This window comes from Lithobates pipiens, unplaced genomic scaffold (genome assembly GCF_037356315.1).
Source record: "Lithobates pipiens isolate NorthernLeopardFrog02 unplaced genomic scaffold, aLitPip1_a1.2 Scaffold_27, whole genome shotgun sequence".
Lineage (NCBI taxonomy): Eukaryota > Metazoa > Chordata > Amphibia > Anura > Ranidae > Lithobates > Lithobates pipiens.
In genome coordinates this window covers 218052322-218070117 of record NW_027507788.1, presented here as the reverse complement: position 1 = coordinate 218070117, position 17796 = coordinate 218052322, and the positions used below count along the sequence as shown (strand labels likewise).

The window sequence follows — 17796 nt, the reverse complement described above, 5'->3', positions numbered from 1 at the left end:
TTCATATGTGCCCAGTAGAGCCTCCCTTAAATTCATATGTGCCCAGCAGAGTCCTCCTTACATTCATATGTGCCCAGTAGAGCCTCCCTTACATTCATATGTGCCCAGCAGAGCCCCCCAAAATTCATATGTGCCCAGCAGAGTCTCCCCTACATTAAAATGTGCCCAGCAGAGTCTCCCCTACATTAAAATGTGCCCAGCAGAGTCCCCTACTTACATCCAGAAGTGCCCAGCAGAGTCCCCGTCCCCCTCTACACCTAGGAGTGCTCAGCATTGGTGATCTGTGTTGGGGACTCAGGAAAGGGCCACATTTGGCTAACTGCTGGTGAATGTGCTGCTAAAAGCTTGTAGAGAGACGGTTTTGGTAGTTTAGGGACTCCTGCATTCTAACCCAAAAAATATGAAATAAAAAGGTGATCCGCATGATGCTCCAGAATCAGTACACCGGCATCATTGCCCTCACGAACACCAGGGGACGTGCATTCAGCATGGCTGCTGGTGTGAACAAGCCCTTAAAGTCTGACCCCAGCCAGACTTGGATAGAATGAACGAGGGTTAGAGCCTCTGTGAACTTTCTAGTGCTGCCTGTGCACCATTTGAGTGTTCCTCCTCATTTGATGAGTGTCACACAACAGGAAGTAAGGGAAAATCCTCCTAATGGACACACAGGCAGCAATAAAATGAATGTTTACCATAGGATTCAATGGCTGTGTCCCCATGAGGGAGATTTGCCCTCACTTCCTGTCCAGGTGATGAGTTTTTCAACACACTTTTTCACTGTGGCATGGTAACTTGCGTGTTACTTGCATTAGCAAGTTGCTGTGCCATTGGCTTTGAATGGCACCCCAATGCAATCAGGAAACACACGTGTGCACATCGCATGGTGATGCACTACCTGGTAGTCTGCATTGCCAAAAACAGCGCAGTCCTTTATTTGGACATTTTGGCAGAATACTGATCGTTCATTTGAAATCCTTTCTGCCTGAAAATACTTCCTGCTAAGAATCCAATCCCAGGGCATCTAATTCTCTTCCTGAATGAGTGGCTACAATGTAACAAATGTATTATATACACAATATGACCACATAGTGAACTCCTCTTCCTCACCATTGGATAGGAAAAGAGTGCGCTCCATGTGCCAAGAGTGCACAATGGTCATTGAGTTAGGAGGCCACTAGTGGGAGCCAAACTCCACCATACGGCACATCTCCATGTGTTGGGGGCAGGAAATACAAAAAGTTGTCATTTCCTCGGCAGCACTGGAGATGGAGTTTGAATGTTGATGGTTGTTCAAGGGAAAATCATCAGAGACCACAGCAAACGTGTGTTAAATCCCATGTTTTATCCGTGTTATTGCAATGTATGGTACAAAGCTGGGGATGTGCTTCTCCAGGAGGCCCATTTACCTCAAAGGTTTCTACTAGCCAAGGTACAGCTGTACTTTTGATGCCGACAAGCATAGCAAGTGGTTGCCTCTGTCATACAGGGCAAGCAAGGCCCACGCCTCCATCATAGGGGGCAGCTGAGGCCCACAGCTCCATCATAGGGGGCAGCGGAGGTCCACACCACCATCATAGAGAGCAGCGGAGGTCCACACCACCATCATAGAGAGCAGCGGAGGTCCACACCTCCATCATAGAGAGCAGCGGAGGTCCACACCTCCATCATAGAGAGCAGCGGAGGTCCACACCTCCATCATAGAGAGCAGCGGAGGTCCACACCTCCATCATAGAGAGCAGCAAATGTCCACACCTCCATCATAGAGAGCAGCAAATGTCCACACCTGAGAGCAGCGTAGGTCTACACCTCCATCATAGAGAGCAGTGGAGGTCCACACCTCCATCAGAGAGAGCAGTGGAGGTCCACACCACCATCATAGAGAGCAGCGGAGGTCCACACCTCCATCATAGAGAGCAGCGGAGGTCCACACCTCCATCAGAGAGAGCAGTGGAGGTCCACACCACCATCATAGAGAGCAGCGGAGGTCCACACCTCCATCATAGAGAGCAGCGGAGGTCCACACCTCCATCATAGAGAGCAGCGGAGGTCCACACCTCCATCATAGAGAGCAGCGGAGGTCCACACCATCATAGAGAGCAGCGGAGGTCCACACCTCCATCAGAGAGAGCAGCGGAGGTCTACACCTCCATCATAGAGAGCAGCGGAGGTCCACACCTCCATCATAGAGAGCAGCGGAGGTCCACAGCTCCATCATAGAGAGCAGCGGAGGTCCACACCTCCATCATAGAGAGCAGCGGAGGTCCACACCACCATCATAGAGAGCAGCGGAGGTCCACACCTCCATCATAGAGAGCAGCGGAGGTCCACACCTCCATCATAGAGAGCAGCGGAGGTCCACACCTCCATCATAGAGAGCAGCGGAGGTCCACACCTCCATCATAGAGAGCAGCGGAGGTCCACACCTCCATCATAGAGAGCAGCAAATGTCCACACCTCCATCATAGAGAGCAGCAAATGTCCACACCTGAGAGCAGCGTAGGTCTACACCTCCATCATAGAGAGCAGTGGAGGTCCACACCTCCATCAGAGAGAGCAGTGGAGGTCCACACCACCATCATAGAGAGCAGCGGAGGTCCACACCTCCATCATAGAGAGCAGCGGAGGTCCACACCTCCATCAGAGAGAGCAGTGGAGGTCCACACCACCATCATAGAGAGCAGCGGAGGTCCACACCTCCATCATAGAGAGCAGCGGAGGTCCACACCTCCATCATAGAGAGCAGCGGAGGTCCACACCTCCATCATAGAGAGCAGCGGAGGTCCACACCATCATAGAGAGCAGCGGAGGTCCACACCTCCATCAGAGAGAGCAGCGGAGGTCTACACCTCCATCATAGAGAGCAGCGGAGGTCCACAGCTCCATCATAGAGAGCAGCGGAGGTCCACAGCTCCATCATAGAGAGCAGCGGAGGTCCACACCTCCATCATAGAGAGCAGCGGAGGTCCACACCTCCATCAGAGAGAGCAGCGGAGGTCCACACCTCCATCATAGAGAGCAGCGGAGGTCCACACCTCCATCATAGAGAGCAGCGGAGGTCCACACCATCATAGAGAGCAGCGGAGGTCCACACCTCCATCAGAGAGAGCAGCGGAGGTCCACACCTCCATCATAGAGAGCAGCGGAGGTCTACACCTCCATCATAGAGAGCAGCAAATGTCCACACCTGAGAGCAGCGTAGGTCTACACCTCCATCATAGAGAGCAGCGGAGGTCCACACCTCCATCATAGAGAGCAGCGGAGGTCCACAGCTCCATCATAGAGAGCAGCGGAGGTCCACAGCTCCATCATAGAGAGCAGCGGAGGTCCACACCTCCATCATAGAGAGCAGCGGAGGTCCACACCTCCATCATAGAGAGCAGCGGAGGTCCACACCTCCATCATAGAGAGCAGCGGAGGTCCACACCTCCATCATAGAGAGCAGCGGAGGTCCACACCTCCATCATAGAGAGCAGCGGAGGTCCACACCTCCATCATAGAGAGCAGCGGAGGTCCACACCTCCATCATAGAGAGCAGCAGAGGTCCACACCTCCATCATAGAGAGCAGAGGAGGTCCACACCTCCATCATAGAGAGCAGCGGAGGTCCACACCACCATCATAGAGAGCAGCGGAGGTCCACACCTCCATCAGAGAGAGCAGCGGAGGTCCACACCTCCATCATAGAGAGCAGCAATGGTCCACACCTCCATCATAGAGAACAGATTAGGTTTGGGAACTAATAACCTGGCTGCAGTATGGACCCGCTACAAGTATGCAGAATAAGAGGTCAGACCTCTGGACCATAATCAGAGCCTTGAAAGCCAGGCAGCTAGCATTTTAGAGACTGTAGCCTCTATATTACTCAATTTTCCTCTCATTTGCAAAGCCACTATAAAGTATGTGTGTTGGTCTTTCAGCATCTTGCCTGTTAACAGGTGGTGGTGGTGGTGGTGGGGGGATGGGGGTCAGTTCCCAAAAGACCTCCTATAGGTGTAAAATTTCACCGTATTGATCGTATTCTTTGTGTTCCAGATGTTTCATCTCCTGAACGGCATTCACAAAGACGGCACGGGTCAAAGATGAACGGCTATCATATAACACCAATTATGATGAGGATTATTATAACAACACCGAAGTGGACGGTCAGGCTTGCTGTGCCACAACGGAAACTAAACAATGTGGTCATCTGACCGTCCCACCTACTATATGGCCACAAGAGAGTGTAAAGTCGCTTGAAAGTCGCACTTGAAATTGTGTTACCTTGGAGTTGCACCAGTGTGAACGGAGCCTCACTCTGGGATGTGCGGTGATATGCCACCTGTGCAGTGCAATCAATGTTTTTTTTATGTAGGTGCCCCCAACCATGTGTTTGCATTCATATGGATGTGTATGGGGGGGTTAGCATTTTTTTTGGAGGGGGGGGGGGAGTAGTACATGCTTGGGTGCAACTATTTTTTTTTACACTTTTTCACTAAACTTTTTATCAAATGGAGACCAAAAGTCCCCTATGTGATACTCTCTTGTTATGACAGGTCTATTAGACCCCTGATGGTCTCCCCCGGTCTATTGGACCCCTGATTGTCTCCCCCGGTGTATTGGACCCCTGATTGTCTCCCCCGGTGTATTGGACCCCTGATTGTCTCCCCCGGTGTATTGGACCCCTGATTGTCTCCCCCGGTGTATTGGACCCCTGATTGTCTCCCCCGGTGTATTGGACCCCCGATTGTCTCCCCCGGTCTATTGGACCCCCGATTGTCTCCCCCGGTCTATTGGACCCCCGATTGTCTCCCCCGGTCTATTAGACCCCCGATTGTCTCCCCCGGTCTATTAGACCCCCGACGGTCTCCCCCGGTCTATTAGACCCCCGACGGTCTCCCCCGGTCTATTAGACCCCCGACGGTCTCCCCCGGTCTATTAGACCCCCGACGGTCTCCCCCGGTCTATTAGACCCCCAACGGTCTCCCCCGGTCTATTAGACCCCTGATGGTCTCCCCCGGTCCTCTCCTCTGCACCCACTTAGAGCCATTCATACCTGCATGCACGTGCAGTGCCCTCTCCTCTAGCTAGGCTCCGCCAGAAAATACTGCAGCTGTGCTAAAGTCAGATCATCCACCGCAGTCACATTTCATTCAGCACCCGCCTTAGTCTCTGGCCAGCTCACTCTTTCTTTGGCCTTCCCCTCTCCCGGCATCGGTGACGATTCTACAGTCCGGGCAGAACTGGGAAAACCGGCTTTGTGTGCAATCGTGGCTGAGCCATTGGTTTCCCCTCCCCCTTCAAAAAATAAACAGAAGACGGGATGGCGGGGCTGCGCCCTTTGTATTCCTTTCAAAGCTTCATTTTTAAAAAAAATTGCCCCTGGGGGACTACCCTTACTACACACCAGATGAAATTTCAAATCAGGAAAGAAACGACTGCGGTCTGTGCATTTAGGCTAAGTTTACACTTGCAGCTGTTCTTGCCACACCTCTGAAAATCGATCTGCGGTGGGTCGCTTTTCAGAGGTGTTTGACAGATGGGGAGGAGGCGATATGTTGCCTCTTCACTGCCTGTTTTAACTCTATATAATCCAGGCACTCTTTACTACCTAATTAACTCTATGACAGCCAATCCACCTCACTGCGACTGCATGCATTATGCTCAGTCGCAGCACGGGCCCCATTGGCTTAAATGGGTTGCATTCGGCAGCAGTGCATGACAGCAGTGGGTCAATTTCAAGTACACAGCCCCTATCCCCCCCCCCCACCCTAGCACTACCCTAGCACTAGCCCCCCCTACCCTAGAACCATTCAAAAAGAACAAAAATACGAAATAATAACTAATAATAACAACTATTACTAACTATTAAATTATAAGGTATTGGAATTTCCTTTCAAATTTGGCTGTTAGTGAACGTAACGAATACAAAATTTATCCGAAGTTACCAATTATTCGAAATAACGGATGCCGCATCTAAATGAATGGAAGGTAACGAATTAATAACAACAATAATAATAAATAATAAAAATGTTTTATTATTAATAATTATTTATTATTATTAATAAATAATGCTCACATAATTTGTAATAAAAAAAACCTTGTTGTAATAATTACAATAAGTTTACAAAACTTATTGTAATAAAAACATATTTGCCATTCTGAAGCTTCCCACCAACCACTTTGCATATTATTTTATATATACTGTGATTCTGTACTTGCCAAATATGCTGCAGAAATCTCCCTCCATGGAGTTTGGCTGCAGCCATTTTAACTGTGGGCAGCTGAAGCTGCTGCCTGTTCACTTCCTGGATTTACACAGACACACCTCCAGCTCTGCAGCTCTCATTGGCCCTCTTATGACTCATAATAATAATAATAATGTGCATATAAAGCTTGAGTAGCTATAAGAATGCCTGTTGGGCTCTACATGTTTCACTATAGTACTTCTTCAGGAGCTGTAAAGCATATTATTGGCTACAAAAAAAAGAAATATAAGTTACAAAACATATACAACAATCGGATGTAGAGTAATAATATATAAAAAAAAGGTGAAAATTATTTTATTTCTTTCTTTGTAGCCAATAATATGCCTTACCCGTCCTGAAGAAGCACTATAGCGAAACATGTAGAGCCCAACAGACAGTCCTGTTAGCTCGGAGAATGGAGGGGGGGGGAGCAGTTTCTTGCCACCCAAGGCTATGGGGCTGTGTGTTTTTATTGATGCACACAGTGCAGGGAGACAACTATATAAAAAGGGTGGCTCCAAAGGGGGCTTGGACATTGCAGTTTATGGTCAGTTTGTTAGGCGGGGGAGGGGGGGAGTTCTCTGCCACCCTAGGTTACGAGGCTGTGTATTTCTATTGATGCACACAGCGTAGAGAGAGACAGCTCTAGTTCCTACATACAAGAAGGGCGACTCCATAGGATGCTTGTGAGATGAATCACAGCCATGACCGCCCCAGTATAGGAATTAAAATAAAATGTAAAAATATAATAATCTTGGGGTTCTGCCAGATGGAACAAATTCAGGCTATGCCCAGGAAGGGGTTAACCCCCCGGCTTCCTGTGATTGGATCAGAATTGTAGCTCTGCTTAAACAGATCCACATGTTACAAAGTGTCACTGTATATTGCTGGGCGCACTTTTATCTGTGGCCACAAGGGGCAGCCGAGGCAAGCTGCCTCCTCCCCTAGCAGCAGTCAGGTCCAGACAAGCTGCCATCCATCCTGGGGCTGCACACAGAGCCTGCTCCCTGCACAAGAGGGCATTGTGGGTAGTGATATGCAAATGAGCAGAACAAGCTGCCTGTTGTGTGTGCAGGGGTCAGTCCTCAGCATAGGCACCAGGCAGGCAGCACTCACAGAGCTCTCAGCCAGCTGCTCAATTCAGCTGGGACTGTGAGAGCTCATTAATGGCAGCACTGGAGAACACTCATCTATTATGTATTATTTCCAATGTGCAGCTCTTCCTTTCAGCCTTCAGAGACACTACAGGTACCAGCATGCCTCTACTGGCACTGAGAAAGGGCAAGGTCTCAACTTTCCTCTCTAATGTCTGAGAACTACAAGTCCCAGCATGTACCATCAGCTTCTCTCCAACATCTGAGAACTACAAGTCCCAGCATGCACTGCAAGCTTCTCTCCAACATCAGAACTACAAGTCCCAGCATGCACCACCAGCTTCTTTCCATAACCAGAGTGCTACAAGTCCCAGCATGCACTGCAAGCTTCTCTCCAACATCAGAACTACAAGTCCCAGCATGCACCACCAGCTCTTCTGCAACGTTGAAGAACTACAAGTTCTAGGATACACCACCAGCTTCTCTCCATAATCAGAGAACTACAAGTTCCAGCATGCACCACCAGCCTCTCTCAAACATCTGAGAACTATAAGTCCCAGTATGCACCATCAGCTCTTCTGCGATGTTGAAGAACTACATGCACCACCAGCCTCTCTCAAACATCTGAGAACTACAAGTCCCAGGATGCACCACCAGCTTCTCTCCATAATCAGAGAACTACAAGCCCCAGCATGCACCACCAGCTTCCCTCCAACATCAGAACTACAAGTCCCAGCATGTTCCACACAAGCCTCTCCATCAACCCCCCCCCCCAGAAGTCTTGCAGGCAGTATGCATCTCCCCTGTATATTCCGGGGGTTCCCTTTTTATGGGGTGCCGGGGGTTTCACCTCCATCCAGCCAGTGACCCGGAACAAGCATGCAGCAAGTGAATCCAGAACTCCCAATCTGCACACTTGATCCAAGTCCGCATGACAGCCAGGCAACTAGCATTTCCAGCGGGGGGGGGGGGGGTGAGGCCTGCTCCTCCATTAAAGTGGAACACAAGACAAAAGTGAGCATTGCCTTGTTTGAAGTTCGGGGAGATTTCCCCTCATTTCCTGTCCCGGTGACCACACAGGAAGCGAGGGGACATTTCCTCAGTGTAGACACTCGGCTCATTCACACCAGGCGCTTTAAACAGCATTGATCAATGCGGACTCAATGCAAAGGCACTTATGTTGATGGAGGTTTTACCCCCCACCCCAAAACAATGGAGGTGTATACACGCTGTGTTGCTTTACCGATGTAGCAACAATTAAACCCCCTGCTATGGTTTGCATCTGCCAAAGGCTGTCCTTTCCGTTGAATAGGGCTGTGCATCTGCGGTGGGCTGCCCAGCTGGAGTTTAAAACAAGCGGTGAGAGGGCGACATACCGCTTCCTTGCCACCTGTCATACACCCTCTGAAAAGTGACCCACCCCCAGATTGCTCTTCAGAGGGCCAACACTGTGGCCAATACAAAAAAAATAATGTCTACACCAGTGCTGGAGGGTGAACGGGGCACACCACACAGGACACTTTACCTGGAAACCTCCTACCCACCCCATGCAGTATTCCCCCACCCCCCCGCATGATACCCGTCTATATAGATGTCACCTCATCCCGTGACTGTGGAGAGTTTAGAGGTGGCTGTTACAACACATCACACTAGGACTAGGTCACGCTTGTGTAGACGTGTGCGGTTCGTTTAGTCAAAAACGCCAAATTGAAATTCGGACCGATTTTTTTTTGTTTTTCGGAAATTTGGACATAGCCGAATTACAATAGTACCAAATTTAAACTAATCCAAAATAGCAACAACAAAAAAAATTTGGTTTTGAATCATTTTCAAATTCAAAATTTTTTTCAATTTCCAAAATGAATAAAAGAATAGAATAGAAAAAAAATAGAATATAAAAGAATATATCAGCAAATAAAAAGAATAGAATAGAGTAAAACAAAACAAAATAGAATAGAAAATCAAAACAGAATAGACTAGAATGTAATAGAAACAAATAGAATAGAATATTCTAACCATCTTCTGAAATTCAAATTTCAAATAGAATAAATCTGAATTTGAATACATAAAAAAGAGAATAGAGTAGAAAAAAAATAGACAATAGAAAAGAATAGAATTCTACTCAAATTAATTCTATTTGAATTTTGGAAAATTGTCAATTTATTTCTATTCAATTTTTTATTTTTTTTTCTATTTGAATTTCAGAAGATGGTTATAATCTATTTAAATTCTTTTTTTTAATCCTATTTTATTTTCTAGCCTATTTTGTTCTGTTTTACTCTAATATATTATATTCTTTTATTTTCTGTTATATTCTTTTCTATTCTATTTTATTCTCTTTGGAAATCTATTCGAATAACTATAATTCAAATCTATTCAAATAGGAAAAAAACAAAACAAATTCCGAAAATAAATTAAACGAATTTAACTAAACAAATTAATGTAAATAACAAATCAAAACCAAATATTTTTTTTTTCGTTCTCCACATGTCTATGCTTGTGCCATTGAGTTGCCTTGCCTTTGAAATCTGCAGCTTGAAAAAGCTCAGTACAACCTTTATTTTTTTTTCCTAAATAATGAAAAAAAAAAGTGTGTGTATATATATATATATATATATATATATACATACACACATACATACACACACACACACACACACACACAGTATATCAGAATTTTTGGTCAGTAATTTGCACCTCATGTGCGCAAACATGCGCGGGTGCAAATGTCCATTTACATATTGTGCAGAACAAAAAAGCGAGAATACGTTTTTCACGCACGAATACATACCGAAAAACGAAAGTCTGAAAAAGTAGGTTTTTCAAACAAGAGAATCGTGTGCACGAGGCCTTTAGTGTCATGATCATTATCATTTTTTTTTTTTAATCATTTTCTACTGCTAACTACTCGGCATGAATTTTGTCACTTGAACCCCGTGTTCCCTGTCAGAAAACTCAAAGTAGTGAAGCTGGTGGGGTCAGCGGCGCCCCGATTTCCCAGGGTTGCTTTTTTTTTTGCGGTTCTGTTGGAAGTACGCATCATGTACATAATTGTTTGTTTTCTGAACCTCGATATGACGCCTGTAAATGTTGTACCACCTCAAACACGTGCGTTTGCATGCGGTTGTGAGGCTGTTGCGGCACAGATCAGTGGCAGTACAAATGCAACAGGGGGATAAAGTTTTTTCCGCAAAGTCATCGCTTCTGTGCACCCCCCCCCCCCCCATACATTTCATCACCCTTCACCCACTTACATGCCCTCCCATGTTTTCTGGACTTTGTTCTCCAAATTACATAAGTATCACAGGCTCCTCCCACGTACGGAAGTATCACAGGCTCCTCCCACGTACGGAAGTATCACAGGCTCCTCCCATGTACGCAAGTATCACAGGCTCCTCCCATGTACGCAAGTATCACAGGCTCCTCCCATGTACGCAAGTATCACAGGCTCCTCCCATGTACACAAGTATCACAGACTCCTCCCTTGTACGTAGGTATCACAGACTCCTCCCATGTACATAAGTATTACAGGCTCCTCCCATGTACATAAGTATTACAGGCTCCTCCCATGTACATAAGTATCACAGGCTCCTCCCATGTACACAAGTATCACAGACTCCTTCCATGTACACAAGTGTCACAGACTCCTCCCATGTACATAAGTATCACAGACTCCTCCCATGGACATAAGTATCACAGACTCCTCCCATGGACATAAGTATCACAGACTCCTCCCATGTACGTAGTTATTACAGACTCCTCCCATGTACATAAGTATTACAGGCTCCTCCCATGTACATAAGTATTACAGGCTCCTCCCATGTACATAAGTATCACAGGCTCCTCCCATGTACACAAGTATCACAGGCTCCTCCCATGTACACAAGTATCACAGACTCCTCCCATGGACATAAGTATCACAGACTCCTCCCATGGACATAAGTATCACAGACTCCTCCCATGTACGTAGTTATCACAGACTCCTCCCATGTACATAAGTATCACAGACTCCTCCCATGTACGTAGTTATTACAGACTCCTCCCATGTACATAAGTATTACAGGCTCCTCCCATGTACATAAGTATCACAGACTCCTCCCATGTACATAAGTATCACAGACTCCTCCCATGTATGTAGTTATTACAGACTCCTCCCATGTACATAAGTATTACAGGCTCCTCCCATGTACATGAGTATCACAGGCTCCTCCCATGTACATAAGTATCAAAGACTCCTCCCATGTACATTGAAAAATATATGCTATATAAATCCTGTACTATTATTATTATTATAATACAGGATTTATATAGAATATATATTTTCCAAAAACCGAGACCCTGGAGAATAAAGTAGCGTTTTGGAGTTTTTTTTTTGCATTTAAAAAAATATTTTAGGCCTGAAGATTTAATCTTCAGGCCTAAAATATTTTTTTAAATGTGAAAAAAAAAAAAAAAACACTACTTTAGTATTAATATTATTATTAGTATTATTATAATACAGGATTTATATAGAATATATATTTTCCAAAAACCGAGACCCTGGAGAATAAAGTAGTGTTTTGGGGATTTTTTTTTTTTTTTTTTTTGCATTTAAAAAATATATAATTTTAGGCGTGAAGATTACTTAAAACTCCTAAAACAACAACAATAATGATTTGGGAGTTTTAAGTAATTTTTAGGCCTAAAATATTTTTTTAAATGCAAAAAAACCCAGACACTGACCTGTCGCCTGCATTCTCCTCCAATCCCAACCAGCCAACTGAATCCCTGAAGCATCCGGTTCTCCCACGTGACCCAGGGGCAGGCTGTCTATAGACGAGTTCCAACTTGCCCCCGGTGTCAGATCCCAGCAGGGAGAACCGGCTGGATTGGTCAGAGAGATTCCTCCAATGATAGGTTATAAATCGCTGTCCTTATCAGCTTCACTGGGTAAACGGGTAGGGTGGGGGCAGGGAATAATGCAGATATCCCCCATGGGCTAATTTATGACTTTCAGACACTTTAACATGAGGTGTGATGTCATTAGGATCATCCATACATTGTCAGATCTGATATCTTCCCAATTATAATCACCCCCAACGCTTTATTATTCACCCCCAGATTGCTACAAACCGACAAGAGGAACAAGAACTCCTTATCCGCACAGCGTATGACGTCCAAACTTCGATTTGATTCAGAATCTTATGTTATTAAATCCAACGCGTTTCGGAGGCTCATGGTCTCCCTTCATCGGGGCTTCAAACCTCGACTTCCTAATAGTGTATGGTATATCCCTGTGTATTTACTCCTTGGTATTCTATACCACTTACACACCGATCATCACTGTGTACAGATTCCAATCTTTTAGGTGTTATTTGTAGCCCTGATGAAGGCAGACCATTTAAACCCTGAAGCGCGTTGCTTTTTTTTTTTTTTTTTTTTTTTTCAACTATACAAAATATAGTGCCAGCAGTTTATACAGTGCTTTACAAAACAGAGGCAGTTCAATTACAATACGTTTCAAGACAAGAAGGCAAGGATTATAGAATATTCAGAGTTATATCTGCATTTGCACTTTCCTCCTCGTCACCGGCTACCAATCGTTAGTGATGGCGGAGTGCTGGCTGAGCGCGCGGTCTCTGTGCTGGGAGTGTGCAGTGAGCGCGTTATCATCGGCCACCCGGGGATGCATATGTGCGGCATGTAGGTGTTAAACCCCACTCTCCACCAATCAAAATCCACCTCCCAGTGTTTGTTGTATCGATCGAATGCATTGATTATTCCATTCGTAAAAAGCAATGGATCATTTATCAAAGACTGTGTGGCCACCATAACACGTGTGACCAAATAAAAAAAAACTAGCCGTAGTTTGTGGCTCCTCCTCCCGTCTCACGTGACTTAACAGGTGTGAACAAGATGCAAAAAATATCCACTTTTCTATCTTTGCTTTTTTTTTGGCCCAATCAAGAAGATGCCATAGCAGAGGGGGAGGAGACAGACATCACACGATTCCCAATGATCCTGAAGAAGGGTGGGCACGGATACAAATGCCTTCTGGGGGTCTCAAGAAGATGCCATGGCAGAGGGGGGGGGGGTGGGCAGACACCATGTGACTCCCAATAATCCTGAAGAAGGGCGGGTGTACTGGCAAAATACTCAAAACCCTCCTGGGGGGTATCAAGAAGATGCCATGGCAGAGGAGGTGGGGACAGACATCACATGGCTCCCAATGATCCTTAAGATGGACGGGCACAGATACAAATTTCTTCTGGGGGTCTCAAGAAAATACCACGGCAGAGGGGGAGGGGACAGACACCATTCGACTCCCAATGATCCTAAAGAAGGGCGGGCACAGGTACAAAATACCATGGCAGATGGGGAGGGGAAGGACACCACATGCCTTCCGACCATCCTGAAGAAGGTTGGGCATAGACCCAAAACCCTTCTAGGTGTCTTAAGAAGATGGCATGGAAAAGGGGGAGGGGACAGACACCACGTGACTCCTGATAATACTGAAGAATGGCGGGCACAGGTACAAAAGCCTTCTAGGTGTCTCAAGACGATGGCATGGCAGAAGGGGAGGGAGGCAGACACCAAATGACTCCCAACTTTTCTGAAGCAGAGCGGGCACAGGTACAAAACCCTTCTGGGTTTCTCAAAGAAATGCCATGGCAGAGGGGGAGGGAACAGACACCACATGACTCCTGTATATCCTGAAGAAGGGCGGGCACAGATACAAACCCTCTTGGGTGTCTCAAGAATATGCCATGGGCATGAGGGAGGGGACAGACCCCATGTGACTCCTGACAATCCTGAAGAAGGGCGGGCACAGGTAAAAATCCCTTTTGGGTGTCTCAAGAAGATACCATGGCAGAAGGGGAGGGGGCAGACACCACATGACACCTGATGATACTGAAGAAGGCACAAGTACAAAACCCTTCTAGGTGTCTCAAGAAGATGGCATGGCAGAAGGGGATGGGGTAGACACCAAATGACTCCCAACTTTTCTGAAGAAGAGTGGACACAGGTACAAAACTTATGGGTTTCTCAATAAAATGCCATGGCAGAGGAGGGGGGGGGGGGGAACAGACACCACATCACTCCTGAAGAAGGGTGGGCAGTGGCACAGATATAAACCCTCTTGGGTGTCTGAAGAATATGCCATGGCAGCGGAGAGGGGACAGACCTCACATGACTATTGACGATTCCGAAGAAGAGCGGGCACAGGTACAAAACCGTTTTGGGTTTCTCAAGAAAATAGCATGGCAGAGGGGGAGGGAACAGACACCACATGACTCCTGAAGATCTTGAAGAAGGGTGGGTACAGATATAAACCCTCTTGGGTGTCTCAAGAATATGCCATGGCCATGAGGGAGGGGACAAGCACCAGATGATTCACAATGATCCTGAAGAAGGGTGGGCACAAATATAAAACCCTTCTGGGTGTCTGAAGAATATGCCATGGCAGAGGAGAGGGGATAGACCCCATGTGACTCCTGACGATCCTGAAGAAGAGCGGGCACAGATAAAAAAAAAAAAAACCTTTCTGGGTGTCTCAAGAATTTTCTAAGGCAGAGGTGGAGGGGACAGACACCACATGGCTCCCAATGATCCTGAAGGGTGGGCAGGCACAGGTACAAAACCCTTCCGTCTCAGGAAGATGCCATGGCAGAGGGGGAGGGGACAGACACCACATGGCTCCCAATGATCCTGAAGAAGGGTGGGCACAGATACAAAACACTTCTGGGTGTCTCAAGAATATGCCATGGCAGAGGGGGAGGGGGCAGACACCACATGACACCTGATGATACTGAAGAAGGCACAAGTACAAAACCCTTCTAGGTGTCTCAAGAAGATGGCATGGCAGAAGGGGATGGGGTAGACACTAAATGACTCCCAACTTTTCTGAAGAAGTGCGGGCACAGGTACAAAACTTATGGGTTTCTCAAGAAAATGCCATGGCAGAGGGGGAGGGAACAGACACCACATGACCCCTGAAGATCCTGAAGAAGGGTGGGTACAGATATAAACCCTCTTGGGTGTCTCAAGAATATGTCATGGCCATGAGGGAGGGGACAAGCACCAGATGATCACCAATGATCCTGAAGAAGGGCAGGCACAGATATAAAACCCTTCTGGGTGTCTCAAGAATATGCCATGGCAGAGGAGAGGGGATAGACCCCATATGACTCCTGACGATCCTGAAGAAGAGCGGGCACAGGTAAAAAAAAAACCTTTCTGGGTGTCTCAAGAATTTTCTAAGGCAGCGGTGGAGGGGACAGACACCACATGGCTCCCAATGATCCTGAAGGGTGGGCAGGCACAGGTACAAAACCCTTCTGTCTCAGGAAGATGCCATGGCAGAGGGGGAGGGGACAGACACCAAATGGCTCCCAATGATCCTGAAGAATGGCGGGCACAGATACAAAACACTTCTGGGTGTCTCAAGAATATGCCATGGCAGAGGAGAGGGGAAAGACCTCACATGACTCCCGACGATCCTGAACAAGAGCGGGCACAGGTACAAAACCCTTCTGGGTGTCTCAGGAAGATGCCATGGCAGAGGGGGAGGGGACAGACATCACATGACTCCCAACTTTCCTGAAGAATGGCGGGCACAGATACAAAACACTTCTGGGTGTCTCAAGAATATGCCATGGCAGAGGAGAGGGGAAAGACCTCACATGACTCCCGACGATCCTGAAGAAGAGCGGGCACAGGTACAAAACCCTTCTGGGTGTCTCAGGAAGATGCCATGGCAGAATGGGAGGGGACAGACATCACATGACTCCCAACTTTCCTGAAGAATGGCGGGCACAGATACAAAACACTTCTGGGTGTCTCAAGAATATGCCATGGCAGAGGAGAGGGGACAGACCTCACATGACTCCTGACGATCCTGAAGAAGAGCGGGCACAGGTACAAAACCCTTCTGGGTGTCTCAGGAAGATGCCATGGCAGAGGGGGAGGGGACAGACATCACATGACTCCCAACTTTCCTGAAGAAGGGTGGGCGGGCACAGGTACAAAACTCATGTGGGCGTCTCTCTGGAGATCAGTTAATCTGCATATTGGCTTCAGAAATGGATACAAAATGCATCATCGGTTTTACCTTCCATAATATTTGGAGATCTAAACCACGTCAGAAACGTTTTTGTTTAGACCGGAGCTCCGAGGCAGCCGGATCGGCCCAAAGCTTGGGATGATCCAAAATGTTTGTTTTTGCAGAACTGCTACAATGTACTTATTTGTTTTACTCTAGGATATTTGTTACATTTTTGTTACTCAAATAAAGCTAATTTGTTTCCACCTGGAGACGTGGATGGCGGCCAAATCCACCTGGGGGCTGGTCCGGGAGGACGATCAGAACCGTTTTTCAAATCCCAGAAAGCTGCGCAGCCGCCCGCCTCGAGTCTCAGGTTACGAAGGCGGCGTATGTCAACGCTACTATTCTACGCTCAACGCATTCTCAATATAGCCTACGGAGCCCCCAGGGGGACGGGGGGGGTTGGGTCACAATCTTCCGCCGTGGCTGCACCGTCCCCGGAAATCGCCACTGAAGACGAAATATAAAGTCCAATGCATGGGAGCAGAACCGGCATGCAGGGTGCACGTCCGGCAAGCCTTGGCATCAGCTCTGGCTGTCCAGGCCCTAGGCCCCCCCCCCCATCATCCAATGCACTGGCCATACACATGCATAGATAGAGCTACTTACATAGGTTGTGCTGCTTCACCTTTTGGATCAGTCTATCTGCCAGAGACTTCACATTCCTCCCCCCTGCAAAGAGCTATTTCTGATGCAGCCTGCAAGAGCTGTTAAACTTGGGCCGCTCCATCGCAACCCTGAGTGGAGGGGGGAGGGGAGAGCTGCTGTCGCCCCTCCGAAAACACGATCGATGGACTCCATTTTTTAGGACACGACCCCCCCCCCCCCCATCCGCCTTAACCTAATAATCCATAAATCCGTTCTTGGTGATCTTGTAGGATCTGGACGATGACGTTTGAGTGTAAATAGGGTCCAGGGGCTAAATTACCCCCCCACCCCACCCCCGGTAGTGGAAGGCAGATGGAACAGTCCGGGCTGAATGAATAGCATTGTCCTGGTATGCAGCCTCTGAGCTGATGCTGTCTGAGCTGACTCCAAGTCTACTCCTCCATATCTGACAGCAGCCCGAGGGGGGAGGGGCCAGGGGCTGGCGGGGTGTTTACGTTTTAAAGTGGCCCCAGGGCCTGATCCGGCTATTTATGGTTGGATCAGGGGAAACAGAATTGGAGGTCTGTGGGCAATCTGATCCGCCACTGTTGGGCAGCTCCGTGGTTAGCACCTTGCAGCGCTGGGGTCTTTGGTTTGAACACCGGCCAGGACACTATCTGCATGGGGTTTGCATGTTCTCTTTGTGCTTGTATGGGATTCCTCCTACACTGCAAATTAGGGATGCACCGATACCATTTTTTTTAACGAGTACCGATACTTTTTTTTTTCTTTTTTTTTAGTACTCG

The 17796-nt window shown here is 47.4% G+C and overlaps 1 protein-coding gene across 1 annotated transcript in view; it reads right to left on the bottom strand.

The window, feature by feature from the left end:
- The window catches only part of KLHL21 (kelch like family member 21), an 89231-nt gene extending 72009 nt beyond the window's left edge, over positions 1–17222 (bottom strand). Inside the window, exon 1 of the mRNA XM_077458261.1 lies at positions 17012–17222. The gene's annotated coding sequence lies outside the window, so the exon portion shown is untranslated. The remainder of the gene's footprint in view (positions 1–17011) is intronic.
- Positions 17223–17796: the final 574 nt, after the last annotated feature.